Below are 13,742 nucleotides of genomic sequence, written 5' to 3' on the forward strand. Positions count from 1 at the left end.
AATGCTTTAAGCGATATGCAACTGTTCAGATATCCCTAACTGTCCCTATGTCAATATTAGTAATACTAATTATTTTTAGAAATTTGTCCATTTCATTGTCATTCATTTATTTCATGATTCTTAATGTCAGAAATTTGGCCTAAGCTCATCTGGGCATGGCTCCTTCAGGCTGGGCTTGCTTTTGCTTCTGTGATCATTTCCTGGTCAAATAAATGGCTCTGCTTCTGTGGTTGACTCACTACCAGTTGTGAGTGAAGACAGTGTCTCATATATCCCTCATCACCAAGAGAATTAGCCTGTGCTTATTCATATTCCATTTGGTTAGGGTGCTAAGAAAATCAGCAAAAATAAAGGAGTATTTTCAGATTTAGGCTTCGGAGTAGTATGACATCCCATCTGCCATACTGCATCTGTCACAAAGCAGGTCCAGTCCAGGACACATTCAAGAAGCAGAGAAACACACTTCATTTCTTCATGGGAAAATGTTCAAAATCATATTGTAAATGAGTATGTGTACAAGAATGGTCGTGCTCATATTTCTAAATAATCTACTGCACAGCCTCTGTTGTTAACTTCTTAGTACTTCATTTCTCAGAAATTAGTCCTTTGAGTACTTGCCACCTTGTGCACTAGTGATTCTCCAGTGCCTTCAAAGGGATTTGACATTTTGTTCAGTTTTTCCATTGGTGTCAATGTTGACAATAAACATGTGCAATTTCCCTCAAGATGGGAGTTCGGGGGCCATTACTTAGCTAATTATTTTCTTTAGTTCTTAAAGACAATCAGGGACGCCTGGGTGGCTCAGTTGGTTAAGCAGCTGCCTTCGGCTCAGGTCATGATCCCAGCGTCCTGGGATCGAGTCCCACATCGGGCTCCTTGCTCGGCAGGGAGCCTGCTTCTCCCTCTGCCTCTGCCTGCCACTCTGTCTACTTGTGCTCACTCTCGCTCCTCTCTCTCTCTGACAAATAAATAAAAAAAAAAAAATAAAGAAAACCTTTAAAAAAAAAAAAAGACAATCAGCTGTTTGATTCAATCCCATCTCTTCTCTAACTCTGAATATGTGAACACTTTTACTTGCAACTACTGTCCTAGCTCAAGTCCTCATTATCTATTTATAGCACTACATATTAATTGATTTCTTTTCTCAATCCATTTAATGCGCTGCTCTCAAATCAGGTTTTCTGAACTAACAGTTCTATTTGCATCAACTCATCACTTAAAATATTGGTGCTCTTTGGTTACGTCAAGGTCAAGGCCATCTTCCCTCTGGCTTGAAATGACCTTTATTCTCTTTCCGTTTTCTTTGCTCAGTTTCCGTATCTTTCCTCTTATGTGTGCCATATTTAATTATCAACAAAAGAATATTTCTTGAAAATCTTTAAAGGTATTTTTGTCTATTTTCATTTGCATGAATTAACTGAAACTGAAATTAAAATGAATTTAAAGATTCTCACATCAACCCGGAGTGCCTTCACCTACTCTTGTCAATCTAGATAGAAAAATCACCTCATCTCACTTTCTCCATGAAGTCACCTCTTAGGGCTATATAGTTCCTTTCTTTTCAGAATTTGGAAGTCATATATTTTATCCACTCCTTCATTTTGAAATTAATTATCAGATAGTATTTTTTAATGAATAATTATACACTAGTCTGTATAGAATAATGAATGCTTAGAACTATGTATCTCTTCCTTTTTCTACTAATATTTATTTAATTTAATGATGATCCTAGATCAGGCCAGTGGGAGCTCCTATAAACTGGTTTCTGTGTCCTGAGACTTGTCCTCACCATTCTTCAAATCCTTCCTTACACGTTTTGCTCCTTTCTATTTCTCACCTTATTCTAAATGCAAAAATGATAGAAATAATGCTTATCTTGGAGTAATGTTTTAATGTTTCCAATTTACTTTGTTTTTAAGCTTTTGTTTTAAATGAAAAAATCTTCCAGAGTGTGTCCAATGTCTTCAGATTGAAGCCTCATAAAATTCAAAGATCTGGGGTAGTGTCACAAGATCTTAAGGTTTGCTTTTCCCACAGAAATATAACAAAAATAATAATTGCAGAAATGCAAACTTCTGTTCACAGGTTTGCAGTGTTTCTACCTACATTTAAAGAATCATTTATTATGGCAGCCATAACCATAGTTCCCTGTCATTTATTCTTTTTTTTTTTAAGATTTTATTTATTTATTTGACACAGAGAGAGAGAGAGATAGACAGCGAGAGCAAGAACAGAAGCAGGGGGAGTTGAAGAGGGAGAGGGAAAAGCCGGCTTCCCACTGAGCAGGGAGCCTGATGTGGGGCTTGATCCCAGAACCCTGGGATCATGACCTGAGCCAAAGGCAGACGCTTAACTGACTGACCCACCCAGGCACCCCCTGTCATTTATGCTTAAAAAAACACTATCCAGTATTTATTATATACAAGTATATATCAGACATGGGCAGATGTTTTACATAGATGATTAGTTCTCATAATTTCCCAGAAATGTAAATGATATTACATTCATTTCACAAGCAAGAAAGCACAGATTCAGAATAATTTCTCCAAGGTCACAGTAAATGACTGGTTTTCAACCCTGGATACCTTTGATGACAAAATATCACATTATATGGTCTCTATAATAAATTATGGACCTTGTAAATATTTTCTTGGTTCCTCCTACATGTAGGAATCTTTGAGAAAAAAAAAACAAAAAACTAGCAATACATTATCCCTAATCCAGTAGCATGCAATATACAGGAAAGAAGAACCCACATCATGATGAGGATAGCATATGACAAAATGTGACAGGAGTAAGGCATTAGGAGAGATCAACTTCAGGTTAAACAATTATGGAAAATTTCGTGGAAAAAACATATTTGTGTTGGGCCTTGAATGACACATAGGATTATTAAATGCAATAGAGGGAAAGGGATCCTAAGCAGAGAGAATGATATAGGTAATGACAATATATAAGGGAAGTGCTGAGTATATATACATTATAAACCAGCAAACAACATAGTCTAAAGTGCATATAGGGTACTCACTGAACTACTGGGTAAAACCTGAAGAAATTGGTAAAATTCAAATATCAAAACTCTTAAACACCATGCTCTGGAGTTTTAAATAATTTCTATAGGAGATTTATTTCTCTGTGAAGTGCCAAGAAATATGTATTTAGGAATATATATAGTCAGATTAATAACTCAAAAGTATATCAAAAGGAAGAAAGATTTAAATTATTCTCCCTGCAGTTGTCAAAGCTGTTCCAAAGTGTATATTGTTGTATTTCATAGGCAAGCAGATTGAATAAAAATGGCTTTTACTTGGCTTGGCCAGGATATTAAGTTGGTGGCCATGGGGGGTTGCAGCACGGGAAACACTTGCAATGTCTGCCCTCAGGAAATTCAGAAGAACTAGGAAACTCCTCTGAATCTTGGCAGAAAGGTCAGGGACTGTTTTGTTAAAAGACCTTTGTATTATCTAAAGGCTCTCTTTCCCTTTTCTTTTTATCAGACTCAACAGTCCCTGTGACCACCAGGATGTTTGCAAGGTAATTTTCTTTCAAGGTCTACCAGTGCGAATGAAGGGAAGCCAAAGCTGACTATAGATATGTGGCAGAATTCATTATGTGCCCCTGTGTAAAAGACAGCTAGAAAAGCATCCTTTGGGAGAAAGAGGGTCTCACATATAAATACAGTCAAAACCTGAAGTATCACAAGCCTTTTGGCTAGAGTATTTTAAACTAAAAAAACAAAACAAAACAAAACAAAACAAAAACCAAAAACCCACAACTCTTCTCCCAACAATCCTACACTTGAGAATGTATTCATAGAAATAAAAGTCCCGGGCTTTGCAAACATAAATTTAAAGGTGCATTAATCACAAATATCTGGAAACAAAATAAGAGTTCTGGATAAATCATGTTATCTACACTGACAACGACTCTCCCTGATCAAACTTTAGTCAAGTTCCTCAGCATCTGCCAGGACCATAGCACCAAGTTGTGGCAGGAATGTTGCTAATCAGTTTAGCCAGAACTCCCACCTCCAGTATCTGGGCATCTTGAATATCAGATCCAAGTCCTCATCCTCCATCATTCTCCAGGTAATATCTGACATTTTTCAGTCTGCTTTCAGGAAGAATCTTGGGTTGGCCAGAGCCCTCCCATACCCCTAATGTTTCTTCTTCATAATTTTCTATCCATTGACCTCACCTCACTCCTTAGCTGGAAATCGCTATTTGTCCATGCTGTACGTAAAGTTGAGCTCAATTCTATACAGAGATCTCTTTTTCCTCAACTGCAATAGCCCCTGAGTAAAAAATCTGTTTTTTTGTTGCTTTAACTACTGTCTGGCTCTGATTTTCTTTGACAACATGATACACTATATTATTTTAAGGTTAAGATACATGTCAATTAGAGCCATGAGGTATGTTTAAGTAATAAGAGGAAAAATTAAAAGTATGATGCATTTATATAACACTAGTAACAATGAATCATGCTCTGTGAATGTACAAATATGTGTTTGTGTCTGAATGTGCCTATATAGATAGGATCATGTTAGTAAGCATACAAATTTGAAATCAAAAAGGTTAAGAGTCGGCAGAGGAGGGTTGCAGGGAGAGGAAATTTATGAAAGGAAGGTACAAGCAAACAAAAAAAAGAAAAAGATAGACTTTGTTGTTTTTATATAAAATTATACATGTGTGCATGTGCATAAAGACCTCAAATTAAAAGTGTTACATAAGAAATTTTTAAAAATCCCTAAATTTTCCCAAATAAACACATTCAAGCCCACATATACTGACTTAGACATCACCATTCACCATCACCTCTCACAGCAATGCAGGCACTGCATGAATCCCGTGATGGCTGTACTTAGAAAAGAAAACCCTTATTAGAGCAATACTTTCTGGATTGAAAACAGGGAAGAATAAAAAAAAAAGACAAATAGTAGAGAAATATCAGAGTCATGGTACATATTGTAGCCATTCATTAGATAAGATATAACATTTGAAAATCAAAATTTGATTTCCAGATATTGTCACTAACCTGCTAGGGAGACATTAGGATATCATAACTCTCTGGCCTCAGCATCCATATCTGTGAAATAGATTATATTTCACAAGTTGATAAAAATTTACAAAGTCAATAATAAGAGGCTTAATTTTCCCTGTTGAAAATAAGGGAAAAAGAAGTCTCTCCCTCCTTCTCGGGGCATTTACTTTAGAAAACTTTGAAGCTCTTTCTTTCTTTGAAATATATGTAATTTTTTTTAAGATTTTATTTATTTATTTGAAAGACAGAGATCACAAGTAGGCAGAGAGGCAGGCAGAGAGAGAGGAAGGGAAGCAGACTCCCCGCTGAGCAGAGAGCCCGACACGGGGCTCGATCCCAGGACCCTGAGATCATGACCTGAGCCGAAGGCAGAGGCTTTAACCCACTGAGCCATCCAGGCGCCCTGAAATATATGTAATTCTTACATATAATAAAAAAGCCACTTGCCAGCTTTGAGACCTAAGAATATTTTTCTCATTTTACCTGGGAACAATCTCTTTGAAATGTCATCATCAAGAAAGATAGCACCCTTCCGCACAGTGAAGGAAATAATTAACAACACTAAAAGGCAACCTGCTGAATGGTAATGATATTTGCAAATGATACATCCAATAAAGGGTTAATATCCAAAATATATAATTAACTTATAAAACTCAATATCCCCAAAATGAAAAATCAATTAAAAAATAGAAAACACGAATACACATTTTTCCAAAGAAGACATACAGCTGGTCAACACGTGAAAAGATGGTCAACATCACAATCAAGGAAATGCAAATGAAAACTACAATGAGGCATCACCTCACACCTGTTAGAATGAGTAAAATCAACACAAGAAACAACAGGTGTTGGTGAGGATATGGACAAAGGGAAACACTCGTGCATTACTTGTGAGAATGCAGTGTCCCTCAGAATGTAAACATCATGCCATACTGGAAGTAATTTATTGAAAGAAACAACCTTCTTTCCCAGGGACAACACAGTCCTAAATACAAGCCAACTGGTTCATCTGATGTTCCAACAAAGAAAAAGCAATTGTTTCCAATCCTGAGAAAGGGGAAACAAAATATTTCTATTGGACTAACTGAGAGACATGCCATTTGTACAGAATATTCAGGAACATTTAGGGTTAATTTTGCATTACATTCTGACTTTAGAGTTTGAATGCCTATCAGCACTGTAATGGCTCATAAGCAATGGCTCTTATAAATTTTTGTGGATTATCAGCCTCACTGATAGTCTTTTTTTTTTTTTAATTTTATTTATTCGACAGACATAGATCACAGGTAGGCAGAGAGGCAGGCAGAGAGAGAGGAGGAAGCAGGCTCTCTGCTGAGCAGAGAGCCCAATGCGGGGCTCGATCCCAGGACCCCGGGATCATGACCTGAGCCAAAGGCAGAGGCTTTAACACAATGAGCCACCCAGGTGCCCCCAGCCTCACTGACAGTCTTAACAAAATTACGAACACTCCCCCTAGAATAATTTCCACACACTTACAAATTAACAAATCTACATAGTATTTCCAAGGGCATAAGAACTCTTTGCAGGAAATGGACACTAATGTCAGTGCAGACATTAGTCATAGTCTGCATAGAGAACCTCTGCTCTAGAAGGAAGGGACATTTGGGATATTTACTCTTTTTTTTTTCCCCAAAAGTGTCTTCAGATATAAGGTGGTTCTTAAAGTCAGTGAGGACTTAGGGCAAAAATGTTTACAAATATTTTGTCAATGGTAGGTTCAGAAAAGTGTTCATCTCTGCAGGGTCTAGAAATACATGCTGTGCAGGGAGAATGCATCCAAGGAGAAAAGGTAGTTTGTCCAAGATTTCTTTTGAAGGTTTTATTTATTTATTTAGAGAAGAGAAAGAGAGTACGAGCAAGAGGAGGAGAGGGAGAATTTCAAGCCAACTCTGCACTGAACATACAGCCCACACTGGGGTTTGATCTCATGACCGTGAGATCATGACCTGAGCTGAGATCAAGAGTCAGATGCTTAACAGACTGAGCCACCCATTTGCCCCTGTCCTAGATTGTTTAAATGGGCATACAGTGAAATATAATAAATGCTCTTCCCTTTTCAGTGCCTATGGTGAAAGACATTAACAACTACCTAGTCAGGGAGAAAAAAATAAATAAATCACTAGATGTTTAAGTACAGTTGAAATTGTAGCTTGCCTTTAAAGAGTATGAAGCTATTTTATACTCTTTTGATAACTGACCCTCAAAAATAGTAACATTACTTCTTTATTCAAGCTGATTAAGCACACTGTGTGTGTGTATGTATGTGTGTGTGTGTGTGTGTGTACATGCCCGTGTGCGTGTTTAGGCAGTTTGTGAGCGAGGTCTGAAAATCAGAAATGGTTAAAACATAGTTCCTGCTTTCATAGTGTTCTTAGTTAAAAAAAAAAAATATATATATATATATATATATATATATATATATATATATATGATAGGCACAGGGGTGCCTGGGTGGCTGAGTAGGTTAAGCCTCTGCCTTTGGCTCAGGTCATGGTCTCAGGGTCCTGGGATAGAGTTCCACATCGGGCTCTCTGCTCAGCAGGGAGCCTTCTTCCCCCTCTCTCTACCTGCCTCTCTGCCTACTTGTGATGTCTCTGTCAAATAAATAAATAAAATCTTTAAAAAAATAAAATATGATAGACACAGACTGGTGAATCACAGACCTGTGCCCCTGAAACAAATAATTTATTATATGTTAAAAAATAAAAATAAGTAAATAAAATAAAATATGATAGGCACAATTATATAGTTGCAATAATATGTGATGAATTTATGCCAACAACATTTATTAAGTTCAGCAGTGAAGATAGGGCGGGATACATTCTTAATGAATAACTGAGGTAGTAAAAATCCTTTGTGAGGGGCGCCTGGGTGGCTCAGTGGGTTAAAGCCTCTGCCTTCGGCTCGGGTCATGATCCCAGGGTCCTGGGATCGAGCCCCACATCAGGCTCTCTGCTCAGCAGGGAGCCTGTTTCCTCCTCTCTCTCTGTCTGCCTCTGCCTACTTGTGATCTCTGTCTGTCAAATAAATAAATAAAATCTTTAAAAAAAAAATCCTTTGTGATTAAGGAAATCCATATCACAGAAAGGATGACTAGGCTACCTTCAAAAAGTAGTAAATAATTTCAGAAGGGTTTGCTATAGTATTGGCATGGATACGAGATCATTAATCACGGAGAAAAATAGTCCTGCCAATACACAATCAAATTGTTAAGCTTTTATTAACTTCATGTATCTGTACAGAAATACATTTCACCAGGAGTAGAGAAATCCACAGCTTTGCATTCTGTTTGATGCATGAAATGAATCTTGTCCTTGGCGTCTCTGACTGATAGGAGTTATATTGATTTTGCAAGCTTCTTATGCTGAGTGGTTTCAGATCCTTCCATTCTGCAAATTGTATGTAGTCAGATTCTAAAGCAAGGGGGAAGAGAGCTATAAGGCCTGCATGATATCTGTGATTCTACAGAGGGAAAAGTCCAAAGGCATCTTTAGAATAATAAAATCACCACCTTCCGTTTATATTAATCTCTTCCTTTCAGGACTTCACAGAGTTTCGGAAACCTTATCCCACTGATTTTCACTTTCACTCTAGAAGACACTGGCAGAGACCTATTAAAATGTTAAATGGTTCTGATCACAGCAAATGATAATCACAGGGGGCAAAAGGAAACACTCACCAGAGGTGTGAATTTCTATTACTTTCTAAGGGGGAAACATCTAACAGGAGAAATGGATCCTGGCTCATGTTTACTCAATTTCTCATGTTCGAGGATCTGATAAAAACTGGCACCTGGAGAGGCAGACACTACGGCCGCTATTCACTCCACAAGCTCCTCTCCCTAGACTCACGACTCGTGGAAAGAACTAGATTCTCCCTGCAGTTCCAAGCTCCTCCCTTCTCTCCTCTTTTGAGCCCCACAGATATAAATACGGCAACATTTGCAGAAAGAATGAAGGGGCAGTGGAAGGCTGTGCACATTTCTATCAGTAATCAGCTCGACCAAATATTTATGATTCAGTGGGTGGGACCCACCAGCAAAGGAGGCTGATACCTAGAAAGAGTTTTCCTAATCATTACTGAATATTTTAAAAGAGTATCCCGCAATCATACCTTGAGATAAAACATACTTTTGTACTAAATAGGAATAGGAGCATGATAACTGCAAAATGTAGATACAATTGCAAAAAAAAAAAAAAAAAAACAACAACAAAAAAGAAGTACACTTACCTCTCTCTGCAGTTTCATCTCCCTTCTATGTACTCTATATTCTAGTTAAAATACATTTTGTTCCATTTCCTGGATACACTGTACTCTTTCATAACTCTGCATATTATTCTCTTCTCCAAGAATGACGTTTAGACTCGTTCTAAGCAAATAAATTCTTTTTACCCTTCCAGAATGTGCTTAATATGGTTGGTTGCCTAGCCACTAATCCTTTCCTTCTCTCTCTCTTACTGGCATAATCTGCCCACATTAGAGGTTGCAAATGCCACATCTATAATTTCTCAGCTTCCAGCCACGTCATGTGACAGATTTAGACAATAAGAGATAAGAAGTCTTCTAGGTCTTCGGGAATTGTTTTTCCTAGTACAAAGAGAGGTTTTTAAAAAGGGAAAAATTTTGAAAAGGGAAATATTTGGCTGCTTTGACAATCTTGTGCTTCTCCTTCCCTGTTCCTACTTCGCCGTTCCCTAAACGATTGGGAACATGAGACATTTAGAGAACATGAGACATTTAGGGAATCATTTAGGCAACATGAGACATTATTCCCAAAGACAGAAGAGAAGTCAGCTTGCTGAAGATTGGTAACCTGAAGCATAAAAAAAAATGTTGGCACTTAATGACATAATTAGGCCATAAGGCCGTCTCTAAAGGCTCCAACGTGCAGATTTTTTGTTACATGCTGCTCTTAAATGCTTTTATTTCTAAGTCTCCATCAGGCTTTCGAGTAAGTATACCTGAGTCTATCAAATTATTCATCATGTGTTTGGAGTTCCTGACCAACAGCATTGTCTAGGAACTCGGTGGAAGCACAGATTACCAAATCCCATTCTGAGTTTCTCTTGCGGCGAGGTAGAAACCAGAAATCCGTTTTAACAAGCTTCCCAGGTGATTTTCACAGGCCTTAAGGAGGAGGAGCATTCCACACTGTCAAAAATTAATATAGCTTCTCAGCAATTGCTTTAAGTGAATCTCATGCACCCTTTTATTAAGTTAATTGCCTAGGATTTCCTGACAGACCTGATTTGTAACCAGCTTTGTATTAGGCCGCTAATGTTTTCAAAAATGGTATGCATGAAGTGATAATATAAGGTAGAGGTGGTTTTTTTGTTTGTTTGTTTTGTTTTTATTTTTTAATAAAGGTGATGATCACTTGAATACTTGTCCTGTTCTCTCACCTCCTTCTATCCTTGCCATTTTGTACCTGCTCAACTTCTCCCCTTTCTTTCTTCCTCCCAGTATGGCTAGCTTCCTAGGGCATTCATCTGGTCATCCCACTTCTTAAAGAAATGCTCTTCTGCTATAGAGGCCCCTGAAAAATCTGACTCCTTTTTAATAACACTCTGCTAACACAAATACTAATGTATGATATTGTATGGTGACAGATGGTAGCTACCCTTGCGGTGAGTCTAGCATAAGATATACAGTTGTCCAATCTCTCTATGATACACCTGGTGCTAATAAAACATTGTGTGTCAACTACAATTTACAAAAAAATACTAACACGCTATAGAATTTATTTTATTACTATGCAAACACGCACTTTTAGCTCTCAGTTTCTTTGATTTTTTAATTTTCATTCTGAAGTGTTCTTGCCTTCTTCAAGTCTCTGTACAAATGTCAACTCCTTGTAAAACATCCCGGATGACCTCCCAACTCTGGTAAAAGTAATTTATTGTTATTATTCCCTATTTACACACATCATCATATGTATCTTCACTATATTACTGATCATATTACAGCATAATGATCTCTATAGAGTTGGTTTCTGATTATGAATACAATGGACAATTATTTTAGAGAATGTATAATCTACATAAAATGTGGAAAAGTATCAATAAATATATTTGATTTTATAATTCAAATATAAGCCCAATTTATCAAATCTTTAATTGTATTTCCATAATAAATTGATAAAGGTGGTAGATTCTCATACCTTACATATAAAACAGAAAAATTCAAAATTATAATACTATTTTTTTTAACCTGGCAGTTAACAATTAGAATACTCATTAAAAATACAGATTCCTGGGCCCCACTACAGACAAACTGTATGCAAATTTCTAAGGGAAAGGTGTTAACAGCTAAGTTTCTGATCACTTCATAAGAGACAGTCTAAAAGCAGAATTATTTTATCAAATAGTATAAACTTAAAAGTAAATGACTCAGATTATAATTGCCAAAGACTTCCCATAAAATTTCACTAATTGGTATACTTACCATCTTGGCATGAAAATGTCTACTATAGGTTGTGAGACTTTCACCAAACACCAAGAATTGTTATTCTTTTTATAGATACGGGCAGAGGATTAGTTTCCTAGAACTGTCATAAGAAATTACCACAAAACGAGTGGTTGAAAAATTTATTCTAGGACAGCTGTGGAGGCTGGAAGCCTGAAATCAAGGAGTACGCAGAAGCCTCAAGAGAACAATCCTTCCTTTCCTTTTCCAGATTCTGGTGACCTCACTGCTCCTTCCACGGGGCCTGTATGATTCTAATCGGTGCCTTCATCCTTACATGACCTTCTCTGCTGTGTGTCTGAGTCACAAATCTCCCTGGACCTTTCTCTTTTAAGGACACCTGTCATTGGATTTAGGACTTACCCTATATATCAACTATTTAGATCTGATCTTTAACTTAAATCTGTAAAAAGCCTTTTGTTTTCCAAATACATTCACGTTCACAGGTTCTGAAGGTTAAGACATGACGTTTATCTTTCCAGTGCCACCAGTCAAACTATTACAGATGGAGACACATGAAAGGTTTAAAAATTACAAGTGATTCACAAAAAATAGCATCTCTTCTTTTAACCTGGACTTCCGGTTACTTACGTAATTGAGATCTCTCCTACGGCACCGTGTGTGTATGTGTTTCCCAAATAAAGCAACCATTCGTGAGCTTTGACTATTTTTGACTATCTGGACTATCTTTGACTATTGGTAATTCAGTGTTTTATCATTAGTTGTCATTAGAAGAAAATCACTTTTATTTATCTGATGCCTTAACTACACATTAAATTATATCTTTAAGTCTTCCCTCCTGTTTTCTCTTATTCGAGCATGCACAATGTTTCTGCACATTCCTGTTAAAAATGGGCTAGAAGCTGGATGTGGAAATTTAAATAAACCATTCGTAAGTAGAGATACTCTATTACTGTCTCATGTGGTGTATTTAAAACATCCATATGACAAATGATCAGTGGAAGACCAGGACAGGCTCTGTATTTGGGTGGGTCTGTAGGAGTGTGTTTTGCCTGTGCTCTGCACTCCCTGGGCTGGTATCATCCCCAGTCCATAAACACTTTACCAACAGAGTCTACCAACAGAAGGCGGTTTGAGCCGAAACCAAGCTGCCTGCTATTCAAGGCCAAGTCTGCAATAGTGGTAGTCAAAGGACATCTGTGGGCCATGAGGAACAAAAAAAGATGTGGAATGGGATACATAAGGGAATTTAATCAATCTGAAAAACAGATATGAATCATAATACTCAGAAAAACTTTCAACTGCTCATCTAACAACACCTGACAACCAGTAAGCTCTTCTGTATTTTCTATCTGGTATTTTTAGGAATGGTGGTCCTGTATGGTGCATTTGATACAGGGTCTTGTCCAAAATACTACATAAACCTACACACAAACGGCATGCACACGTGCACACATATACACAGTGCCCTGGCTTTACAGACCGTTTTTTGTTTGTTTGTTTTTTTAAGAATTTATTTGAGAGAGAGCGAGCGATCAAGTTCAAGTTGGGGGAGGTGGCGAGTGGCAGAGAGAGAGGGAGAAACAGGTTTCCTGTTGAGCAGACAGTCAGATGGGGTTTGATCCCAGAACCCTGAGATCATGACTTGAGCCGAAGGCAGATGCTTAACCGAATGAGCCATCCAAACGCCCCTACAGACTGGTTTTAATGAAATCTCTGCCACATAGTAGTTCTGTGAATTGGGCCACTTCATTAATACCTTAGGGCCTTATTTTCATATTTGAAAATTGGATATATTTATAACCTTTCTTGAAGGACCATTGAGAAAATTTTTGTAAAAGATAGCAGATGAGGGAAGAGAATGAATAAGTGACTCCAATTTTTTTTCCCTTCCTTCTTTCTCTCTCATTTTCCTTTTTTAGCAAAATACTTTTAATTATTTAGATCTGTAAAGATGGGCCCCAGAAGACAGTGTTAAACAGACAAGTGTTTTTTGTTTTGTTTTGTTTTGTTTTTTGTGGAGGGGGGAGGGTTACAAAGCGAATTTACAAATATGGAATTTATGAATAATGAGGTTCAATTACGGATACAAATGACTTCCCATGAGGAACCAAGGGCTCACCGAGGATGAATGTTTTGTCTATAGTCAACAGCTAGTGGGTGATAGATTTGAAATATTCAAGCCGAGTTTAACTCCAGAGTCTGGCTATTAAACACCTAGTACCAATTATTCGTATCAGTCAAAGATCAGTGTG

The 13,742-nt window shown here is 37.4% G+C and overlaps 1 protein-coding gene across 1 annotated transcript in view; it reads right to left on the bottom strand.

Moving 5' to 3' along the window:
- Positions 1-13,742, bottom strand: part of LUZP2 (leucine zipper protein 2) — a gene marked incomplete at both ends in the record, with an annotated part of 463,107 nt that overhangs the window by 256,936 nt on the left and 192,429 nt on the right. The window lies entirely within an intron of this gene.

This window comes from Martes martes (assembly GCF_963455335.1).
Source record: "Martes martes genome assembly, chromosome: 10".
Classification (NCBI taxonomy): domain Eukaryota; kingdom Metazoa; phylum Chordata; class Mammalia; order Carnivora; family Mustelidae; genus Martes; species Martes martes.